Source organism: Bison bison, unplaced genomic scaffold (assembly GCF_000754665.1).
Source record: "Bison bison bison isolate TAMUID 2011002044 unplaced genomic scaffold, Bison_UMD1.0 scf7180017864514, whole genome shotgun sequence".
In the NCBI taxonomy this organism is placed as follows: Eukaryota; Metazoa; Chordata; class Mammalia; order Artiodactyla; family Bovidae; genus Bison; species Bison bison.
The window spans coordinates 835,409-859,112 of record NW_011495067.1 but is presented as its reverse complement, the minus strand read 5'-3'; the positions used below and the strand labels follow the sequence as shown (position 1 = coordinate 859,112).

General features: G+C 41.4%; 1 long non-coding RNA gene across 1 annotated transcript in view; it reads left to right on the top strand.

Moving 5' to 3' along the window:
* Positions 1–19,720, top strand: part of LOC104981031 — a 24,303-nt gene extending 4,583 nt beyond the window's left edge. The window contains exons 2-3 of the long non-coding RNA XR_824328.1: positions 17,502–17,835; positions 19,096–19,720. This is a non-coding gene — a long non-coding RNA (uncharacterized LOC104981031). The remainder of the gene's footprint in view (positions 1–17,501; positions 17,836–19,095) is intronic.
* Positions 19,721–23,704: the final 3,984 nt, after the last annotated feature.

The window sequence follows — 23,704 nt, the reverse complement described above, 5'->3', positions numbered from 1 at the left end:
AGCAGAGCGGAGCACACCTGGGGGTGTTAGAGGGGAGTGCGGACGCTCTCTTCCTGTGAAGGCGTTCTATTACCGTAAAACTCGCTCCTTTTCCTGCCCCTCACTCTGCTCTGAGTGGGTGGCGTGATTTATCTGATTGATGACTTTTTAAAAACTTTTTATCTTATATTGGAGTATAGCTGATTAAAAATGTGATAGTTTCAGGAGGACAACAAAGGGATTCAGTCATACTTTTCCACGTATCCATTCTCCCCATACTCCCCTCCCAACCAGGCCGCCACATAATATTGAGCAGAGTTCCCTGTGCTGTACAGTAGGACCTTGTTGGTTCTGATTTATAACTTAAAAAAAAAAACTAGGCTTGCAGAGCCCGCCCAAGTATTTTCCCTCTTAGGAGCTATGGGCTCCCTGCTGCAAACGTTTGTTCTCCATGCTCCCAGAGGCAGTTAGTGGCTCAGTTGTGTTCGACTCTTTGTGACCCCATGGCCAGGCTCCTCTGTCCACGGGATCCTCCAGGCAAGAATACTGGAGTGGGTTGCCATTTCCTTCTCCAGGGGATCTTCCCGATCCAGGGATCGAACCTGGGTCTCCTGCACTGCAAGCAGTGTCTTTACCATCTGAGCCACAAGGGAAGCCTTCCTCGGGGGCAGGCTCTTCCCCAAAGCCAGTGCTTACAAACACACCTTGACTGGGTTGGTAAGTCTGACTATTCTGGGTTCATTTATGAGGCCCATTTGGTCCTGACAGCTAAACCTTTATCAGGTTTTTTTTTAAAGCAACATTCTGATTTTCCATATACTTTCCTCTTCATCTCATTCAACTTGTTTTGAATCTGAAAGGGAAGAAGGGGGTTATATCCCCACCAAGGAAACCAACACTTCTGTCAAAATTCTAGTAACTGAAAGGATTTGGCCTGAAAGGTTCAAAGGTAATGATACAAAATGTCCTTTTGATTGTATGCTTTTTATCACAATCAACCTAAATACGATTCAAGTATTCATAGGATGCCCCTTTGGAATAGCAATTTTCCTTATTTATGTAACAACAAATAACATAGAAATGGTATCATTAATTGCCACATTTATCCTGTGCTCAAAAATGGAGTTTTGGGACCAAGCACATATGACTTCTAATCCCAGGTCTGGCAAATCACATAACCTCATTGAAGTGTTTCTTTGTGGCTTCATCTTTATCTCTACAATACGAAATAGCAGCTACTCTTAATGCACGGTTAATGCAAGGATTAAATGAGATAATACATGCATAGCACAGTGTCTGATATACTGCTGCTGCTGCTGCTGTTAAGTCGCTTCAGTCGTGTCTGACTCTGTGCGACCCCATAGACGGCAGCCCACCAGGCCCCCCCGTCCCTGGGATTCTCCAGGCAAGAACACTGGAGTGGGTTGCCATTTCCTTCTCCAATGCATGAAAGTGAAAAGTTGAAGTGAAATCACTCAGTCGTGTCTGACTCTTAGTGACCCCATGGACTGCAGCCTACCAGGGTCCTCCATCCATGGGATTTTCCAGGCAAGAGTACTGGAGTGGGGTGCCATTGCCTTCTCCGGTCTGATATACAGTGGGCATCAAATATATGAGATTATCAGATCCTAACGTCTATTTAGTTTTATTTTATAATAATTCACTAGGTACAAAATCCTCTCACAACAAATGATTTTTCCTTCATAAGAAAATTTCCTGAAATTGTAATTGCCTTAAGATATTCTCATTATCACAGGCAACTTTTCTCTTAGGCTTACAAATGAGTAAATATGTTACTTTAAACAAATGTTAGGTTATCTTCCCTCCTTCTGCTTCAAATTCGTAATGTGCCATTTTGAGGTAATTCAAGCATTTTTTCAGCTTTCACCACTTAATTTGTATGAATTTTGAATCTTGGGGCAAACCGAGGTCAAGGAAAAAAAGTCCCTGTGGATATTGCTGTAAAAGATCTTTTAATACTTTTAATATTAGATCTACTTGTAGAGTGTCCATGGTACAATTTAATAAATTCTGGTTTTGTTGCCTTTAGTAAAAAGTTTCTTATATCAGTCCATAAGGAATTTTTTGGATAAATTCCTTTCTTGGTCAAATTATCCCATTAACTGCACTGTCTACTGCTGAGAGACTCTGTTGTGAAAATGAGACTTAAGTAACTTTAAGTGTCTAAAATTGATCTCTTTCCCAGCATATAGATTTACTGCTGCCAAGCTATAAAAGAACCTTTATCTCATATCTTGTGCCCAAAGGGAATCTTTTAGGCTCAACTTTCCAAATTGGCTCAGAGATGCTCTATAAGATACTTTCCTTGCTCTCATGTGTTTTCACTGTCTGATTTTATAGACTTAAATTTTTCAACATTTCCAACTTCCAGCTTACTCTCTCCCTCCCCTCAAATCTCCATTTCCCTTTGTTCCATGCCCCCAAATCCTCAGGCAACTCAAATCACCCCCAACTTTTACCTAGTTCCCCAAGACCACACTAAATGTAGGGAAAGAATGGCTTGTAGAAACCATACATGCAGTTATTTAAGGAAAGAAGACTGTAATTTCAGTATAATGCCATTAAAAATGATCAATAATAGTACTCAAACACAGACTCTATGCTCCTGGTATGGCTTATCTGTGCTTGTATTTTTTCTTTAATTTTAAAAACCATTTTTACATGGAATAAAATGATAATTAAATGTATAGTTTAGGAGATGAACATTCTTCTTTTAAAGAAGGAAAATCAAACAAAAGACTTCTTCATTAAACTTTGTGGATAGGTTAGTCGCTCGGTTGTGTCTGACTCTTTCCGACCCCATGAACTGTAGCCTGTCAGGCTCCTCTGTCCATGGGATTCTCCAGGCAAGAATACTGGAGTGGATTGCCGTTCCCGTCTCCAGAGGATCTTCCTGACCCAGGGATCGAACCCAGGTCTCCTGCATTGCAGGCAGACTCTTTAGCATCTGAGCTATAGGGAAGATCTTCATTAAACATTAGTGAGACTATATAGGGAGAAGGCAATGGCACCCCACTCCAGTACTCTTGCCTGGAGAATCTCAGGGACGGCAGAGCCTGGTGGGCTGCCGTCTATGGGGTCGCACAGAGTCCAACACGACTGAAGTGACTTAGCAGCAGCAGCAGAGTCTACATAGAAGAAACACAGCTGAGTGCTATATTCTTAACACTTCTTAAATCTTTAAGTAACTATAACATGGAACAGATTTTATATCTCCCTAGAAAAATAAACAAAATCTTTTCACGCATTGAGAACAACTCATGCCAGAGATAAGCTTACTCATTATTGGGAACTGGCTACACAATTATGTCTACTAATAAATTATTTTTAATTTTTTTGAACACACCTGGTGATTCCAGGCCATCAGAGGGTGATTTACAGTGAGTCCTGGGTCCAGTCTTGCCTTTCTGTTTAATAACTGTATGACCACAGACAACTTCTCCATTTTATTACTAATAAAGAATTAAAAAGAGTTTCTACTTCATTATATTGCTGTGAAAATTAAATGAGAAAATGTGTAATGTAATTCATATAGTAGCTGAAATATAGTAAATGCTCAATAAACATTAGCTCTTATCATCAGGGGCTTCCCTGGTAGCTCAGCTGGTAAAAAATCTTCCTGCAATGCAGGAGACCCCGGTTTGAGAGGGATAGGATACCCACTAGGAGATAGGATAGGATAGGAAGGGATAGGCTACCCACTCCAGTATTCTTGTGCTTCCCTGGTGGCTCAGCTGGTAAAGACTCCACCTGCAATGTGGGAGACCTGGATTTGATCCCTGGATTGGAAAGATTCCCTTGGAAAAGGGAACTGGCTACCCACTCCAGTAATCTAGCCTAGAGAATTCCATATTTTTGTCGGCTCTTTGGAAGGGGAATGTGTACTTATTTGTAAGAGTTCATCTAATTTAGTCATGCATTGGCTATATTGAAACAATTTTTTCTCAGTTTAATTTCCTTTGAACACAATTGTTCTACAAGCTCAAACATGTACATTAAATTTTTCTTGACATTTCATTACTTTTACATTCCTTGGGCTAACAGCAGGTTTTTAATCTCAGATTTTCGTGCCTTGATCATCTTAAAATATTTACTGAAATTAGTATTCAAAGAAATTAATGTAACGACACTAAAATGCTTTAGATAGAGGTTTTCATTCCACACAGTATGGGGGATGAACTGACTGGACCATTTTCAACCTAAGGTAAATTTGGAGTCACATTGATTCATTTTGGAGCTCCCTTAACAGCTTCCTTGATAACAAATTTATGCTTAGTGTTTAAAGTTAATCAGAAGCAATATCATTTTTCCAAAAGTACTTAATTTTTTCTACAGTTCTTACTGTTCAGTATCTTAGGTCTCATAGGATACAAACAAAAACAAAAAACAACTCCATTAACTTACTCCATTTCAGCCAAGTACTCTCTATTCCTTGCGGACGAGACATCTCATTTTAACTTCCGTATTCTACTTCTCTGCTATCTTCATACTAGAATCGTTTAATGTCATAAAAGATGTCATTTTTATGTACTTTCCTTGCAATTGGTAAACAAACCCACCATTCTTGTCACTGTTCCCAGAAGAATCATTCACAAGTCTGTTCTTTTACTTCCAAGGAAACATGAATCATCCCGTGAAGTACTGTCACTGACACTTTAATCTTTGCTACTGGAGAAGTTGATCCTTTCGCCTTAGATTATTCCCTCCATGTGTTCTTCCATCTTCCAGTTAATTCCCCAATTAATCCTCAGTGGGAAATCATTGCTATCGCTTTATATTTCTAGAGTACTTTATTTTAATCTCTAGTTATGCTCCTAATGCATATGATTTGGTATGATAATGGGCTTGATTCAAGTTTACCTGGCTCTCAGTATAGGGACATTGCTAGAATCATAACATTTCTTATAGCCCTTGCACACAATTTGAGTATAATAGGAACTTATTGAATGTTAATCGAATTGATTGTTGTCTTTGAAACATCTATTACTGATTCAGCCACTAAAATTTCTTGGTGATCTACTATGTGCCAACCACACTGAGGTAAAATTGTGCCCTGTATATCTAGTACTTTAACAATAGTGTATTATGTTGCTCTTTCTTGAATCTCATCCTCCTTTTGCAGAAGGTAAAATTAAATAATGAATGAACTTGACTTTCATACAAGCCTCTATTCAATTGTTTGTATAAAATTTACTAGACAATAAACTTAGGAGCCTGAACATTTTGTATACATTTATACTGACTGTAAACTTTTTTTAGCCAAAGGACTTCCCTGGTGGCTCAGGCAGTAAAGTGCCTGCCTACAGTGCGGGAGACCTGGGTTCAATCCCTGGGTCAGGAAGATCCTCTGGAGAAGGAAATGGCACCCCACTCCAGTACTCTTGACTGGAAAATCCCATGGATGGAGGAGCATAGTAGGCTACAGTCCATGGGGTCGCAGAGTCGGACACGACTGAGCGACTTCACTTCACTTCACTTCACTTCATACTGACTGTAACATTTTTGTAGCCAAAGGGCACCCAGTTACTGATTACCCAATTTTAACCTTTGAATCTTCCATATTTAGTATTGTTAAAATTTGTTTCTTAATAATTTTTTAATAATGTGGTTAAGCAAGGAGAGTTTGAAATACATTTTTTTCATCTTGTCTACTGTTTATTCTACTTAAAAGCATGTTAGAAACTTGAACAAATAGTGCAAAACTTGGGTGCAGGTCAAGAAACTTCCCTTCAAAATGACAGAAACCAGTGTCATAACACAATGGGTGCACACAGCTCCCATTGATAAGGTTCTGCTACACAAAAATGCTATGTATTCATTTATCTACAGCCAAAATGTTGGTTTTCCCTCATGAAAACACTTCTCCAAAATTTCACTCTTTCTGAAAAACAATTAACCTGTCAAGTTTAAATTTTTTCGTTCATAATTTGGACTGTATCCTGCCATTGATATTTATTTTAATCTCCTATTGATTTCTGTGGGAATTCTTCTTGTAGAATTAAGGCAGGATATAGTCTCAAAGGAGTTTCTGCAAAGAAGTTTCCCACTTTCATCTCTTTGTGTTGGGTTTTTATTAAGTTTAGGTCATGACGTTGTATGCCTAAAAATAGGCCTACAGGCTAAAGCTATGATAAAGTCTTCTATTTTTGTGTCAGGCTGAAAGGTCAGTGAGAAGTCTCACAGGGAAGAACAACATTATAAACGATTTCTAACGTGTTTTGGTCCAGTTTCTAAACAATAGAAAGCTATTTGTATTAAAATCTTTTTTATTTTGTATATCCCCAAAAGTCTATCTCCCATGAGATTTGTCTTTAAACTATCCTTTCAAACCATGTTTAAAACATTTTAAAACACTAGATATAATATTAGATAGACATTTAAAATTACAGTTATGGTGACTATAGAATTATGGATCTTGGGAAATCCTTTGGAATGATTTTAAGTTTGAAAAAAGAAAAAGTAGAAAATTATATATATATAAATATTTATAGCAATGTAAAAATACACATAAATAAAGATGGATAGCAAACAGAAATTTAAAATTTGTGTTGTAATTGGTGGATTTTGTGTCTTATCAAATTTCCTAATGCTTTGTATTTTATATGTTAATATTAAAATTCAAATGCAAACAAATAATATAACTTAGCTTTTAAAAATTAATTTCTTTATTTTAATTGGAGGCTAATTACTTTACAATATTGTGGTGGTTTTTGCCATACATTGACATGAATCAGCCACAGGTGTATATGTGTCCTCCATCCCGAACCCCCCTGCCACCTCCCTCCCCATCCCATCCCTCTGAGTTGTTCCAGTGCACCGGCTTTGAGGATCCTGTTTCATGCGTCAAACTTGGACTGGTGGTCTATTTTACATATGGTAATAGACATGTATCAATGCTATCCTCTCAAGTCATCTCACCCTCGCCCTCTCCCACAAATTCCAAAAGTCTGTTCTTTCTGTGTCTCTTTTGCTATCTCGCATACAGGATCATTGTTACCATCTTTCTAAATTCCATATATATGTGTTAAAACACTGTATTTGTGTTTTTCTTTCTGACTTACTTCACTCTGTATAATAGGCTCCAGTTTCACCCACCTCAATAGAACTGATTCAAATGTGTTCTTTTTAATGGCTGAGTAATATTCAATTGTGTATATGTACCACGGCTTTCTTATCCATTTGTCTGCTGATGGACATCTAGGTTGCTTCCATATCCTGGCTATTATAAACAGTGCTGTGATGAACACTGGGGTACACGTGTCTCTTTCAATTCATTTATTTCTACCATTCTATCTTCTACCTCACTTATCCTATCTTCTACCTCAATTATTCTACTGTTGGTTCCCTCCAGAGTGCTTTTGCTCTCAGTTATTGTATTATTATTGATTGACTCTTCTTTGTTTCTTCTAGGTCTTTTATTTCTTCTAGGTTAAACATTTCTTGCATCTTCTCAATCCTTATCTCTAATCTATTTATCTGTAACTCCATTTTGTTTTCAAGATTTGGGATCATCTTTACTATGATTATTCTGAATTCTTTTTCAGGTAGACTCCCTATTTTGTTTGGTTTGGGGGACATTAATCATGTTCCTTTACCTGCTGAATATTTCTCTGCCTTTTTATTTTGTTTAGATTGCTGAGTTTTGGGTGCCTTTTATGTAGTCTGGAAGTTTGTGGTTCCTCTTTGTTGTGGAGTCTGCTCCCTGTGGGTGGGGTTGGACTAGAGGCTTATCAAGGTTTCCTGGTTAAGGGAGCTTATGTCTGTGTTCTGGTGAGTGGAGCTGCATCACTTCTCTCTGGAGGGCAATGACGTGTCCAGAAGTGAGTTTTGGGGTGTCTATGGGTTTGGTATGGCTTTGAGCAGCTTGTCTTTTAATGCTCAGGGCTGTGTTCCTGCTTTGCTGGAGAATTAGCATGGTATGTCTTGCTCTGGAACTTGTTGGCTCTTGGGTGGAGCTTGGTTTCAGTGTAGATACGGATGCATTTGGATGAGCTCTTGTCTATTAATGTTCCCTGGGATCAGGAGTTCTCTGATATTCACAAGTTTTGGAGTTAAGCTTCCTGCCTCTGGCTTTCAATCTTATTCTTAACAATGGGCTCAAGACTTCTCCATCCATACAGCACAGATGATAAAACATCCAGGTTAATGCTGAAACAATTATCCACAGCAAAGGACACCCAGAGAGGTTCACAGAGTTACACAGAGAAGATATGAGGGAGGAAGGAGATGGAGGTGACCAGGAAGAGAAGAGGGGGAGGGAGTCAAAAGGGGAGAGACAAATCTAGCCAGTGATCAGTTCCCTAAGTGTTCTCCACCACAGAAGGCAATGGCACCCCACTCGAGTACTCTTGCTTGGAAAATCCCACGGACGGAGGAGCTTGGTAGGCTGCAGTCCATGCGGTCGTGAAGAGTGGGACACGACTGAGCGACTTCACTTTCACTTTTCACTTTCATGCATTGGAGAAGGAAATGGCAACCCACTCCAGTGTTCTTGCCTGGAGAATCCCAGGGACGGGAGCGCCTGATGGGCTGCCGTCTATGGGGTTGCACAGAGTCAGACACGACTGAAGCGACTTAGCAGGAGCAGCAGCAGCAAGTGTTCTCCACAGCCTGGAACACCCAGAGAAATTCACAGAGTTAAGTAGAGAAGAGAAGAGGGAGGGAGGAGATAGAGGCGACCTGGGAGAGAAAAAGGAGAGTCAAAAGGGGAGAGAGCAATCAAGCCAGAAATCCCACCCCTAAATGAAAATGGATACTGAGGATTAGATTCTTAAAGGTACAAAATTGATATCAAATACCAAAAAGCAAAGATTAAAAATCTAGAGTAGGGGTTAGACTCTCAAAAAGACAATATTAAAAATACAAAACAAAATCACAAAAATTATATATATATATATATATGAAATTTGCTTTTAAAATAGGGTCTTTTTTTTTTTGGCAAGGTAATAGTAGGTGATAAAAATGAAAATTAAAGCAGTATTAAAGAACTTAAATTAAAAAAATTAAAATGTGAAATGTAAAATTACCTAGGAATTTCTCTGGAACTGTTGTGGGCAGTCTGGGATTAGTTCAGTTTCAGATAGTTCCTTGTTCCAGCTTATACTCATTCTCAAGTTCTATAGGACCCCTTAAATGATTAGCCAATGTTAACTACACAGTTTTAATCTGTTGCACCTGTCACTTTCAGAGCAGTCCCCTCTTTGTTTATTTTGACTTCCTCTGTTTGCAAGTCTCTTTGGTGTCTAATTTCTGTCCAGACACAAGGGGACAAAGGTGGTCACTTATTTAGGCTCACTTGTTCAGTTGTGTTGTGGGGAGGATGGAACACTGCAAACAAATATCACTAGCATGTGTGAGGAGTGCTCGCAGTGTACAGACCACACTAGGTTTGCCCCAGCTCACAGCTGCATGTGCTTTCCCTGTCTACACTGCTCAGGCTCCAGGGTGCTCTGCAAGGCACTGTCTAAAGTGGACCCTGTGTTTCATGTACTTCCCAGGTCTAAGCTGCTCAGGTTCAGGTTCTCGGGTACTCTGCAAGGGCACAGACTTGTTGGGCATGTGTTTTGTGCCCTTCCCAGTTCCGAGCAGCTCAGGCAACCAGGTGCTTGGCGAGCACACTGTCCCAGGTGGGCCGTGGGTCTTAATCCCCTTCCAGGTCCTGGCCACTAGGATTCCTGGGTGCGCTGCAAGAGCACCGTATCAGGTGTGCCGTGTGTCTCCTCTGGTGAGCTGATCTCAGGCTGTGACCCTCCTGACAGATGTCAACCATCCAGGATCCCAGGAAGACATGGTTAGCAACTGGGAGGCTGCCCACAGTTTGGTGGAGGATGCCGGTCTCTGGGGCCAGGATTGCCCCTCACCTTCCAGCTCTGGCTGTCACCTGCCTGCCTCTCTGCCTCCAGTGCAGGGAGGGGCCTGTATGCAGCCAGCTAGCTCTCCTTTGGTGTAGCTCAATCCTTTGTTCTGTGAGCGGGCCAGACTGCACGTTAGAGCCTTTCACAGGAAAACTCTCTTCTCATTTTTTTTTCCCTCTCTGGCGACCCCACAGTTTGGGTTGCTGTCTCATGTTAACTCCCTCAGATTGTCCTCAGGGCATTCAGGCCCAGTCCTTACCCTGAGGACCAATGATGCTGCTCACACCTCCCTGTCCAGCCCCTGCTCGCTGGTGGCATACACGAGCATCTGGGCTGTTTCTCCACTGGGAATTGTAGTTAGGCACCTATTCTGTGGGTTTTTTTCTTTTTTCCCTCCCAGTTAAGTTGCCCTCTGAGATTCCAAAACTCCCCAGAGACCCGCCTGTGAGAGGGTTTCCTACTGTTTGGAAACTTCTCCTTCATGACTCCCTCCCCAGGACGGGACTCCCTCCCCAGGACGTGTCTCCGTCCCTAACTCTTTTGTCTTTATATTTTGTCATACCTCCTTTTGAAGAGAATGGGATGCAATGGGCTGCCTTTCTCGGTGCCTGGTGTCCTCCACCAGCATTCAGAAGTTGTTTTGTGGAAGTTGCTCAGCATTCAAATGATCTTTTGATGAATTTATGGGGGAGAAAGTGGTCCCTGTCCTATTCCTCAGCCATCTTGGGACTGCCATAACTTAGCTTTTAAATTCATCAGATTCACATGAACTTAAAGTCACAACAAAAACTGAAGTAGGTAAAGTCATTAAGAATACACTGGTATTTAAGTTTTTAATTTAGTGGTCCTTGGATTTAAGTTTCCTGGTATCATGAAAGTCTCTTAGAATTTATGGAATAAATAATAATAAAATTTGACCAAGAGAATTTGTGATGCTGCTCTGCCCACTTGACAGATTAGGGTTATTGTCTGAGCTGAATGAGATGTTTATATAAGTACTTATAAAAATACATGTGAAAAGCAGAATAATTCTCAATGTTACTTTGAATATCTTCCAGATTAGATATCTAATTTGACCTCATCTATATGATAAAGATGGAGAAGGAAATGGCAACCCACTCCAGTGTTCTTGCCTGGAGAATCCCATGGACAGAGAAGCCTGGTAGGCTGCAGTCCATGGGGTCGCATAGAGTCGGACACGACTGAAGCGACTTGGCAGGCAGCATATGATAAAGAATAGTCATTTAATGAAACAAATGAAGTTTCATTGTAAAATGAATTCACATTGTTCTCTGTCCCTCAGAAAGACACTGATTCTGAAATGAACTATTATTTTAAAGCAAATAGTCTTGGAAAGTTCTCCTGATGAAGAGGAAATGTTCTGGTTCCATTATGAAAACCATAGATAAACCTCATCACTGTATGTAACTACAGTAGTTCCCCCTTATCTGTGAGGGATACTATCCAACACCCTTAGTAGATGCCTGAAACGGCAGCAGTACCGAACACTGTATATGTTTCTTCCTATACACACATAACTATGACAACGTTTAATTTGTCAGTTGGGCAAACTACAAGCTTAACATCAATAATAAAATTGAACAATTATAACAGTATACTGTAACAAAAGTTTTAAGAACGTGGTCTTGTCACTGACTATGCCAGTTCACGTATGTGATGCTGGTGGCATACGTAAGGCCAAACAATACTAAAACATTGGCATTTGGAACAGAAAGGCTTATTACAGGACCATGCAAGTACATGGGTGGTTCATGCCTTAAGAAGCCCAAAGTTACTGAAAGCTCTCATCAAAACCCTTTTCAGAGCAAAAGGTGGGGAGGGGTGTAGTTAGTTGTTGCAGACTGCTTGGTGTCAGAGTCTTTGAAGTCAGGTCATGGTCTGGCAAAAAAGTCCCTATAACTCTCTACCAAATGAATATTATTTTCTGTCCCAAGAAGAAAGGGCAAGGACCCAAGGTACAGCTGTCACCCTTCGAGGTCCCTGTTCTGGCTAAGAGGAAGGCAAAGCTCAGCTAGGGGCTCCCTCAGGGCCAGGTCCCCCACACCTTGCCCAGCCGTCACCTCTGAAGGAGCTGGGCAGCAAGGACCCAACTGGCCATCAGGCTCCTCAGGCCACCCAAAGCAGAGGAAACCAGGTCCCACAAATGGTGACCCAGTCAGACAGCTGCTGCTATTAGGTCGCAGAGACAGGGATGGGGGAAAGGCTCACCACAGCCTCAAGGCCTGGGCCAAGGCTAGTGGGTGGCCTTGGTGAGGGCTCTGGAGCCCTGAAGGGCACAGACTCCCAGCAGTTTCTGGGCCCCCCAGCTCACAAGGCTGGGTGAGCTGGAGGGCCTGAGGGAGAAGGCCAGGATTCAACTCTTACCTCACTCTCTACCTCAGGACCACCATTCCATTGTTGTCTGAACCCCCTCATTAATTGCCCATTCTTGACTGTTATTTGCTTGTGGGTGCCACCATGGCACTGACTAATGACTGAGCAATACTCATTGCCTGGCAACAGGGTATGGAGAAATGACATTCAGCAATGGCTGCCAGCTTCCCGCTGGGCTCACTGCACTGTTACAGTCTCCCTCTCTCAAAATATCTTATTGTGTAAGTTTAACATCTTACCTAACATCTATCTTAACTATGCACTTACATATTTGAAGTCTGAGGCGACACAACAAAACTAGCAAGAGCTTCTCTTTTCTTCGCAATTTCACAGATTGGAAGGTCATTCTTAACTACAGATCTCAGCAACCTCAGCATACCATTTCTTTCTTTCCGCATTATTTGCTGACTTTCTCCTTTTTACATAAAGGAAGCACTTTCTGGCTTCTCTTGGGCATCTGTGAATTGCTAACACCATTCCACTTATTTTGCGGTCGCCATTAAGGTTATGTGAACACAGGTATAGCGATATTGAGACCCTGGCTCTGATAACACAGCAGCCCCTAGGTGACCAACGGCGGGGTTTGCTGGAGAAAGTGGTGATTCCCGCAACCAGGCAGCTAACCTTGAGAGATTTTGTAGTGGTGCTCAACCACATGGGATTTGAAACTTACCACCAGGGAAACTGTGGAAAGTGAAAATTGCAGAACAGAGGGACTATCTTACCTGAATTCATTGTAACCATGTGTGGATGAAGTAGAACTGTGTAGCTCAAATCCTTTCTCTGTACAGAATTCAGTCTGAGGTGTGTGATCAGCCAACAGATTCAGAGCCAAGTCACACTTTCCAGAAGGACAATGATGAGCAAGGCTGAATTGCAAAGGTCTGGCCACTTCCTCTGAGGGAGGAAGCCTCTCCACCACAGGGACCTCGCTCTGGAGCTTCCCACAGCCTGGCAGAGACAGGGTCAGGTCTGCAGCTTCTACATCCTAGCCTGACAGCTCTGCTTGCGCAATCCGACTTCCTCCTCTTTTTTGCACAACTTTTCTGCAGTCCTGTCTCCATCCCAGTGTCTGCTTCCCAGAGAACTCAGCCAACTCCAAGAGCAGTTCAAGAAAGCCAGAAGGAAAGACATGGTCCCAGGACAGGCTCACTGGTCACCATTTGAGACTAAGGACACCATCCCCATTGTTCTGTGAGCCAAGACTATGCCCTGGCACAAGGAGGCAGCCCAGCTGCTTAGAAGTTAACAGCTGGCAGCTTGGAAGCCACTTCTATTGGAAGGAATTGTCATGACTGATGGAAACAGGACATAGGACCGCAGACTTAGTGAGCTGTCATTAAGTCATGGTGCTTTCCTTCCTGATGAAAAGCTAACAATATTGAACAAATAATTGAAAAGCAAATGTGAATACCAGAGCACTTCTTTGGTAGCCTAAATGAGGCCAATTTCCTCTCTTAGGAGAAGAGAAGAAAAGCTTAAGGCAAAACTGAGGATTTAAACTATTATCCCTGATCTTCAGAGACAATTGAAAGTTCTTCTGAAGCCAGTATGTTACATCTCAGGGCCCTGAGATGAGAATATCTGAGTAGATCCCTCTTGAGATTTTGAGTCCTCAGAATTTAAAAAATTTTTATTTACACACCTTTGTTTGTTTGTTTTTAGAGCACTAGGTTCACAGCAAAATTAAATGGAGAGTACAGAGTTTCCACGTATGCTCAACCTCCCTGCCCAGGACAGCCAGACTCTTTTGAACCTCAGAGCCCACAGAGATCAAGGCTCCAGCCCACCATCAAGACTGGGCCACCCTCAGTAAGGAGGACAGTGCAGCACTCTCCCCTCAAGCCCACAGGGATCGTCTCAGAATGTGTGCCCCTCTCTCTGTGGCTGCCTGGCAATAGCCGTAGTTAAGTACAGCATCACCCAGATGGGGACTTATTAACCTGCTAGAGAAATATAGGCCAAGGCCACAGAGAAACCACAGGAATTAGTGGACATGACCATCCAGGATGGCAGGAGGCAAGGATGGCCAGGATAGCAGGGAGGGATGGACATGACCATCCGGGATGGCAGGTGGGATTGCAATGGGAGGTTTCCTGAGCCGGGGGACTGGAAAATAAGACATGACCAAGGAGAGTTTCTCTTGTGACATGGGACTTAATACTCTGCCACAGACCCCAGGGAAGGATGTAGGGATGGCTCCTAGCAGCATGGAGAAAGCAATAATCCATGTTGAACAGAATTGAAATTCCCAAATTGCTATGGCCAATTGTAGAGAACTGATTAAATGCCTCAGAGAAGTAATATTCTTGTGAGGCCAAAAGACCGTTCAGATTTTTTTCCCTTCCACAGAAAAACTCAGGGGACATTGGAGACTCAGGCTCATGAATTAGCTGGTAAGAGGGCATTGGTGTCACTAAGAGTCAGTGGTGACGGTCATGTGCAGACCAGGGCAGAGGGTAAGAGAAACTGTCATAGCACTTTCCTCCCTGATGGCAACAGAGATATTAGGCCTGAAGCATTGAAGCTAGTTACTTCATTTCAACATCAGAACTGGGATGGGAGGCAGGGTTCACTATGATCATGACCATCAAGATCAGAGTATCAGAGTACAGTCAATGGGATTTGACTCATGGAGAGGTATGGAGACAGCTCATTCCAGACCTAGGATTACTGCTCTGACATATACTGGGAGAATGAGCATCCTGGAATTAGCATCCAAAGGCATAGTAAAGCACTGGCTCAGAAGCAATACTCTGAAGATGGAGTCCATTCTTCCAGAGTACATGCTGTACATTGAATTAGAAAGCTGTATGGGATGCTTTCCTGGTGGCTCAGACAGTAAAGCATCTGCCTGCAATGCAGGAGACCAGGGTTCAATTCCTGGGTTGGGACGATCCCCTGGAGAAGGAAATGGCAACCCAATCCAGTACTCTTGCTTGGAAAACCCCATGAATGGAGGAGCCTGATAGGCTATAGTCCAAGGGGTTGCAAAGAGTCGGACACGACTGAGCAACTTCACTGTATCACTGTATGGGATGCTTTGGTCCCTAATAGGAAAAGTATGTTGGTTTGGGTGCAGGAATAACACGTAGCCAAATGACCCAACCTTATACCTCTGGGCTCTGTGGGGTTATAGGTCCTAGTCCTCAAAGGAGAATAAGAACCACAACAGTTAACACTGAATAAACCCCTACTATTTGCCAGACAGTATTATAAGTGGTCTACTTGTTGAGGCATTTAATCCTATCAAAACATTGTCAGTTATTTACTATCCTGTTAATTTGGAAACCAAAGTACGAAAAGGAAACTTGTCCAGGCTCACATATTTACTAAGTGTAAAAACTTAACCACGATGAATACCAAAATTTATGACACAGTAAGACAACATTCAGCTGATATCAAGCAGCCAAGACCTAACAGTCACAAGGGATCTTACCATCAGGGCTTCATAGTCTTCTAGGGATCAGTGGCAAGTCTGTTTACTTAAAGAGAACCCATAATTTTCACTTATAGAGAAGCCATGATTTTTCTCCCAAATCATCAGAGCCCCTGCTATGTCTGTCACCACAAGGTCTATTCAGCATCCATAGGATCCACTGAACCATAAAGACCAAAAATAAGAGTCACTTGCATTGCACCAGTGGGAGAGTATCCTTGTTCTTTGGGTCAAACTGGCTATTATTTTGGGCCACTGCATATGGGTCAGTGCAGTTCACAGATATGCGATTTTTTTTTTTCAAAACCAAAAAGTTGCTTTTTATTTTTCATTTTGGAAGAGCAAATACTTTAGATCATAGGACATTCCTAAATCGTATGGAAGGGGAAGGTCCCTATACTTCTGTGGTATGTATTTTCGAGGCTGTGGTACTTATGCCCTTCATCTTACCAAGGTAATAGGGACCCTGCTCGGTTTTCTATCCGCATGATAGGGTAGTGGGTAGTGTGATGTCCAGACATTGATGAGGTAATTACTCATCCCTGCAGAATGACTTGAGACGCAGAACTAGAAAGTTAATATAACCCTGCGGAGAGACAGTGAAGATGTATGGCTGTCTCGGTCACATGAAAACAAATTTCTGCTATTTACTGCTTTTGGGGATAGAGAAAAAAAGCATCTGTCAAGTCATTGGGTGGTTAGGAAGGACTATATTGACGTGTTCCAATGAAGAGACCTCACCACATATAAAATTGCAACGTTGAATCTCCACTTAATTAAACATCTGATAATCTATTGGCATTCTCTGAAATCAGTCTGTCTTTTTCAGTAACTAAACAGGACAGCTAACCATGAAAGTGATGTAATCTCTACTCCTACATCTTTCAAGCCTCTAATAATCTTGTAGATTTCCATAATTCTAACAGGTCGGGGGTACTGCCTTTGATTTATTCCTATTTTGGGTAGGAAAAACCTCTGGAAACTTTCACTTAGCCATTTCTAACAATGATATTAACCACAAGAAAAATTTATATGACTTTTACTACTGTCCAGACACTATTTTGAGAACTTCACATCTGTGAATCCATCTGACTTCCTAACAACCCTAAGAAATTCATGGTAGTTTCATCCAACTTTATAATAGGAATCATCACAGTTCAAGGAGACTTGCCTGCATGGAATCAGAGTTAGATGGATCATACTTACCTTTTGAACATGAAGATCTGGGAATCTCCCTCTCCCATTCTATGGTCTTTTTTTTTTTTTTTAATTTTTTGAAGCATAGTTGATTTACAATATTATATTAGCTTCAGGGATACACACAATGATTTGACATTTTTATACTCCATTTAAAATTATTATAAAATGTTGTCTATATGTCTTGTGCTGTACATTCCATCCTCATAACTTATGTATTTTGTACCGACTGGTTTGTTCCTCTCAGCACCCTTCCCCACTCTTGCCCCATCCCCAAGCCATCTCCTCACTGGTAACCACTGGTTTGTTTTCTAGAGTCTGTTTCTGTTTTGTTATATTCATTTGTTAGTTTTTATGGTCATTCTTAAAATGACTTCAGAGTCCTTTGAGGAATACTAATAAGGAGATTCAAAGAATATTATTGGGTTGCTATTGCACAGATTTTCTCATGTATTCCTGACTCCTCCTTCAGTCAAAGGGCTCTGAGGGTACAAATCAAAGGGAGGATTGCCATCACCCCTGTGTCTGAGGCAGACCTCGATTCAGCTGACCTATCCTTGCTCAGAGGCACCAATCAAGTAGGACCTTAATGGACTTGCCATCTGTCTTCACCCTAGGAATCCCAAGTTGTCCAGCCACCGTCACTGATCTTGGAGACAGACCCGCCGCACTGACTACCGCACAGTGGAAGATGCCTACTGCAGTAACCGCGTCCATCACGCTTTTGGTGATTAAGTGTGACCTCATGACTTCTCTCACCCCAGGAACTTCCTTACCCACTGAAATCAAGGAGTCATTTCCATTTCAACATCTTCTTCTATCAGCTGTGGCCTGAACACAGCCAGGAAAGATATCTGACCTGCTGGCATAGCTCTCAGAAGGCGCTGATGAACACTCTCTTCAAAGCCCTCTCTGGGTCAACGTGAGGTGGAGAGAAGCCAGCCACACACGGTAAATTTACTCCAACACATTTTACATCCCAATATCTTTGGATTTCTTTACTTAATTATTCCAGAATTTTTCTTCCCTCTCAGTTTAATTTAGCAGTAGCCACCCAAGACCTTAATGAAACACTCAATGAAACAATTATCATTATTTCCAGCTGTTGAAGTTCCACTGAATCCAGAATTCTGACACTTATATAGAGAAATTCAGCCCAGTCTAAAACTAGACTTTCTCTCCTTGCTCAAGCAAGCACAGACATATTCCCCAGATTTTTCCTAATATGAATTTGAAAATTGCTCCAATTCTTTGGGTGGGAAAATTACATCCTGTGGCTTTGTAATCTCCCTTTCTCTGTCCCAGTGTGAAGAGACTAATTAAGTTGTAGATTTAGGTATCAGGGTGGTGATGAAATGTAATTCCTTCCACTGAAATGTAATTCCTTCCAAGCAATGAGATTCTGAGTCTTTAAACAAGGCAGGAACAAACTCTCTGATATGGAAAGATAATTGGAGTTAGATCCCTTTCCTTTACTTAGAAGTCATACTAGATAATCCAGTTCCAATGCCAGAAGTTCCATTATTACTAGCTGTAGCCCTAACTGTCTCACAAGATTCTGCTAAGGTTATAAAGTCAACTGGTGTGGAAACCCACAATCTGAAGAAATATATAGCACATTTGCTATTCAGCTATTTTAGTTCTGCTCTTGATAAGAAATTATCTAGCAGTCCTGGGAAGCCCCTTGGATTTAGTCTATATCTTGAGAGTTTTAAAAACTGGCTAATCACTTTCTGTTTTTAATCTTTAATCTTTTAATTGTCCATAGAATCAGCTATCAAACCCATAACATAAATGCTATTTCTTGGCAATGGCAACTCAGCCCCTCACCTCCTTGCCTTTGATGGATACTTCTGATTGTATCTGGTTTAGCTGTTTGCCACTGCATGCCATAAGCAAACACGTTTCCATACCTTAATACTATCTGGATGCCACACTGCCTTCAAGCTCAGATGACTAAATAACCCATTTCAGATACCTTTCCATTCCCTGGGGCTTCTGACTGCAACCACTCCTGATCAATTTCTAAGTCCACGAAAATATTTGTATTTAGGGGGAAAAAAAGAAACCACTCCAACACTAATGCAAATACTTTAGGATCTCACACAAAAGGAAATCCATAAGGAGTACAGGCTTCAGAATCACTTAATCCCCTGAAGCAGGAATGTCAGCCAGGTCTTGGATTATTTGTTTCTTCTCTCTCCTTTGCAGAGTTCTGGATTCCTCCTAAAGCTATCTCACTTGAGGTTCTGGGAAGTATCAGTACAGGTTCTGCAAGAAAAAGAGTGACTTTCTTTGGCTCCACGTTGTGAATAAGATCTTGGGTGGAAGCCTCTAGCAGACGTTCCTCCTGTCGTTTTGCCATGTGAGTAAGTTAAATCCCTTAATGTACATTCATCATTGTGAGTTCTGCTTGTAAAAAATCTTTTCTATTTGAAACAACACACTGGAGTAGGAATTTCTCTTTTCCCTCTGGGCCCTTTATTTTTTGTTATAACCATGCAGCCAGGTTAGGGTATGTTCTATTAAGACACATACCGCATAATGTTTTCAATGTGATAATTCCTAATGTTCAAAAGATAATAAATAAATGTGGAATGAGTGACGAAGACTGCTGTTTGAGAAATCTTCCCTGGAGCACCCAGAGATGCCAGGATATGGGCCATCCTAGCTGATACCTGCTGTGCTCTGGATTTTAGAGTATAAGATATCTTTTTCCCTTGGTGTACTTTTTGTGAGGTTTGTTTTCCTTTGCCTCTTGTAATCTGAGCTGTCTATCTGGTGGCCGAGGTTTGGATGTCGATAAAAAGGAAGGAGTAAATAAAGCCTATTTTTAGCCTGGACTCCTGCACTCTGTGTCGTCTATACAAATGAAGTCACCATGGCTCTTAGCTTTCTAGCAAATGAGAGGGTGATCTTAGAAAGGGGTCACATTGAGATGAGGCTTTAAGAACCCTGAGATCCCCTGATCTCTGCCTTGGCTAGCCAACTTCCTCCTCAAAAGGTCCTGTGTGCACGATCAAGGCAATATGGGAAATATAGTACTTTCTGCAAGCTAGGATTTTGTGCCAAAGTAGAACTCCACTGAGTCAGGCTGAATCTAATGGGAGCATTTTATTTTTCTTACGCTGGTTTGGTCTAAATATTAGTGAAACAAGGAGGCTATAATGCCTGTTCTCTTTCTCCCAAAGCTCTAATAAGAATCTCAGAACTCACCATAACAGTGGATGCAAATCCCCACCTGCCCAAATCAGAAACAAATGTAGACACCGTGTCTCCATTACCTACAAGTCACCACTCCAGCCAAAGAACCCTGAAATTGAAATAGTTCAAAACCTTGCCTTGCCTCCTTAAGAAAGCAACGAGAATAGAGAGAAGAATGAGGTTTCCTTCTTCCAGAAGCTGACACAAGATGCTCATAAGAACCCACTGCTTAGTTAGGATTTGAGGCCAAAGACTTAGCATAATTAATGGGATAATTTTTTTGGAGTATCTCTTCTCCATATGTTTTTTGTGTACCCGAACAACAGAGGGAAGCTGGCAGAAAATTCAAGGTTCAGGATTCCAGTCACACATCTATTTCCTTTCTCCTATGGTAGCATCTTGTAGGAGAGAGAAATCCTCATTAAAATCCTTGTGTGTAAAAACATATTGTCACATATTTGTAAAGATAATGACATGGCTTAAGCTGGTTCTTGAACACCATATAATCTCTCTTCCTGACCCTCAGAGAACATTCCTCAAGTCACTTTAAAAAAATGTGTTATGTATCATTTTCTTAGCACTCTAGCAGAGGGGAATTTGAGATTCTGCTAGAAGAAGATGGAGTTAAGGATTAAAGAGTGAGTTTGGAAAGTAATGTCAGGAAGGAAAGGGGATGATGTGGACACAGGGTGTATCAGGAGCAGATTACTGCTTAGCACTTCGGGGAGATGCTGTGGAGATTACTTTTGCGCTTCCCACTCAGAGGGCAGGAAGCTGGCCTACATATCCCCAGACTCAAACCATCACACCCAGAGGCTGCTCTCAGGGCATCAACTCCTCAGAACAGCCTTTGGACAGAGGTTTCCAGGAGCCTCTAGAAGGAATGCTTGGTCCACAGAGGAAGGTGGGTGTCCAGCATGTGTAAGGAGCACCAAGATCTCCTACATGTAAACCAGCTTTGGGTAAAATTATCTTAGATGAATACCCCTAACCAGAACACCCTCCTTTTTGATGTCTTTGTGAGGCTATGAAATAACAGTGATGATTTTCAGTCTTCGTCAGTAGAAAGAGTAACATTTCTTTAAATGCAGTTCTTAGAGATTATGACCTCTCCTTTATGAAAAGGATTTGTAAAATTTTAATGTGTCCTCTTTGTCATGAACCTATATTATTTTTTACAATTTATGGTGCTATGCAACATTTCTTCTCCCTCTTCTGAAAGAAGAGTATTAGACTCTATTGTTTTGAAAGTTTACTGTGTCCCAGGCATGGCTTTAAGGTGCACTGAAGATTTAGGATTTAAATCACTGTGGTGGTGGTTTTGTCCCTAAGTCATGTCTCACTCTTGCAACCCCATGGACTGTAACTTGCCAGGCTCCTCTCTCTATGGGATTTTCCAGGCAAGAATACTGGAGTGGGTTGCCATTTCCTTCTCCACGGGATCTTCCAGACCCAGGGTCTCCTGCATTGCAGGCGAATTCTTTACCAACTGAGCTACGAGAGAAGCCCTAAAATTATTAGTGTTATTATTATTTTTTTTTTTTTGGCTGCACCAAGTCTTAGTTGAGGCACACGAGGTCTTCAGCTGCAGCACGTGGGATCTAGTCCCCCGACCAGGGACCGGACCCCGGCTCCCTGCACTGAGAGCTTGGAGTTTTAGCCACTGGACCACAGGCGAAGTCCCTCAAGAATAAAGTGAAAGTGGCCCAGTCATGTCTGACTCTTTGCAACCTCATAGACTAGTCCATGGAATTCTCCAGGCCAGAATACTGGAAGATCTCCAGGGGATCTTCCCAACCCAGGGATCTAACCCACATCCCCTGAATTACAGGCAGATTCTTTATCAGTTGAGCCACCAGGGAAGCCCAGGTGAGTTTAAATCACTAAATCCTCACATAAACCTGTGAAGGAGGAGCTACAGATGAGGAAAACAAGGAACTGAGGGGCCAGTTCACTTGCCCAAGGTCACAGAGCAGGAAAGGAGACGATCCACCCAGCAGGCTGGCATCTGAGCCTGCATGTGACTGTCACCTGGTCGATACACCAAGCACAGCAGAGTCAGCATTCTGTTCTTCCTAGCGAATGTTCTGGTTTGATCCTTAGACTTCTGCGAGTTCCATGCTGCAGTTCAGTCTCTGCCTGAGACAGGAGCCCTTCCTCTGAGACTGATAAATCAGCTCTGTCACCTCGCATGTTTGTGCAGCTCGGTTCACAGTAAGAAACCTCCCACTTGGTCCTTACTGTCAATGTCTCTTCTAGACAGTTTTGGCAATTTTTTGTTTTTGTATTTTAAACCTGTTACACATTAGAGTTTACTGGTTTGTGATAGTGAAAAATTAACAAAAGGATTAGAGAGTCCTCTCCCACTGGATTAAGTGCTTTTGGAATGCCTGGGGTTGCTATCTTTGTCCACTTCCTTCAGATGATAAGAGGAGTAGAACATTTACCAAACTGGTGTTTAGTCCTTATGGATAAATTTCTGGGATTAGGAATGGATTAAGAGATTTATGGAAAATGATAAGCATTCTAAATCCCCACATTCAAAGGAAGATAATTGATACTAGAAGTAATAACATGATAATGAGAGTTTTTGAACTATTTCACATAAACAGAATACCACTAATTAAGTACATCAGGAAAAAAATACTCAATATATTTCATAAACTGTATTAATTTTTCCCCTGATCTCATTTTTATACTACACAGAAACACAGAGTTGGGTATTGGGTGTTTGAGAAGTCAAGTTTAATTTGAACTGTAAGTGAGCCTATCTACTACTCTATTTCTGTATTCTGATAAAAGAATGTGTAAACATTTTGGGAGGCTCCAGGGATTTTCAAATTTCAAACCTGCTTGCTGGGTTGCTTTGCAGCATTTTAAAAATAACAAACACTATCAGGATCCTTTTGGTTTCAAATGTTTTTGATTTATTCCCACATTTAGACCAAAGAAACTGATTAAAACCTGGTAATTTACTTTTGAGTTTTTAAAACAAAAATTTTAAACTCTCCTAGGTTAATGAAAAGAGAGGCAGTAGGGCAGTTTACATTTTGTGGCCATTTTCTAAGTATAACTAGATTCAAAGTTCTTTCATTATAAAGAAGATAATGTGTCAAAAAACAGTTGCTGTTTATCTTGGGGGAAAATCAACTAAAAAATTCTTAAAATATGGCAGCCTCTGTATTTTCGTAAGGAACAGTCCAATTTCTAGTCAATTTCATTCAGAAATCTCCCAAGAAATTTTCTGGAGTTTTATTTCACCTTATGAAATAAGTAAAAGAAAACTAGGTTTGTATACTAAGGTGATTGATTCTCCGAGTTGCAATCTTCCAGCAGATCAATTTGTGTAGCATGTTTGTTTCTGACACAGCTGTCTTTGGAGCAATTCACCTCCTTTAAATCACCGGCAACTCTTCCGCAACTCTTCCAGCTGCTCACCACTATATAATCCATTCAATTTACAATACCATCATTGTCCTTTGTTCTGCTTCTAGTCAGTATTTTCTCTGTTTCATTTTTTGTTTTGTCACTCACTCGAACAATCTGTAACAATTAAAATGACAAACTCTTTCTGACTTACTTCACTCTCAAGATTGTTTTGGCTATTTGGGGTCTT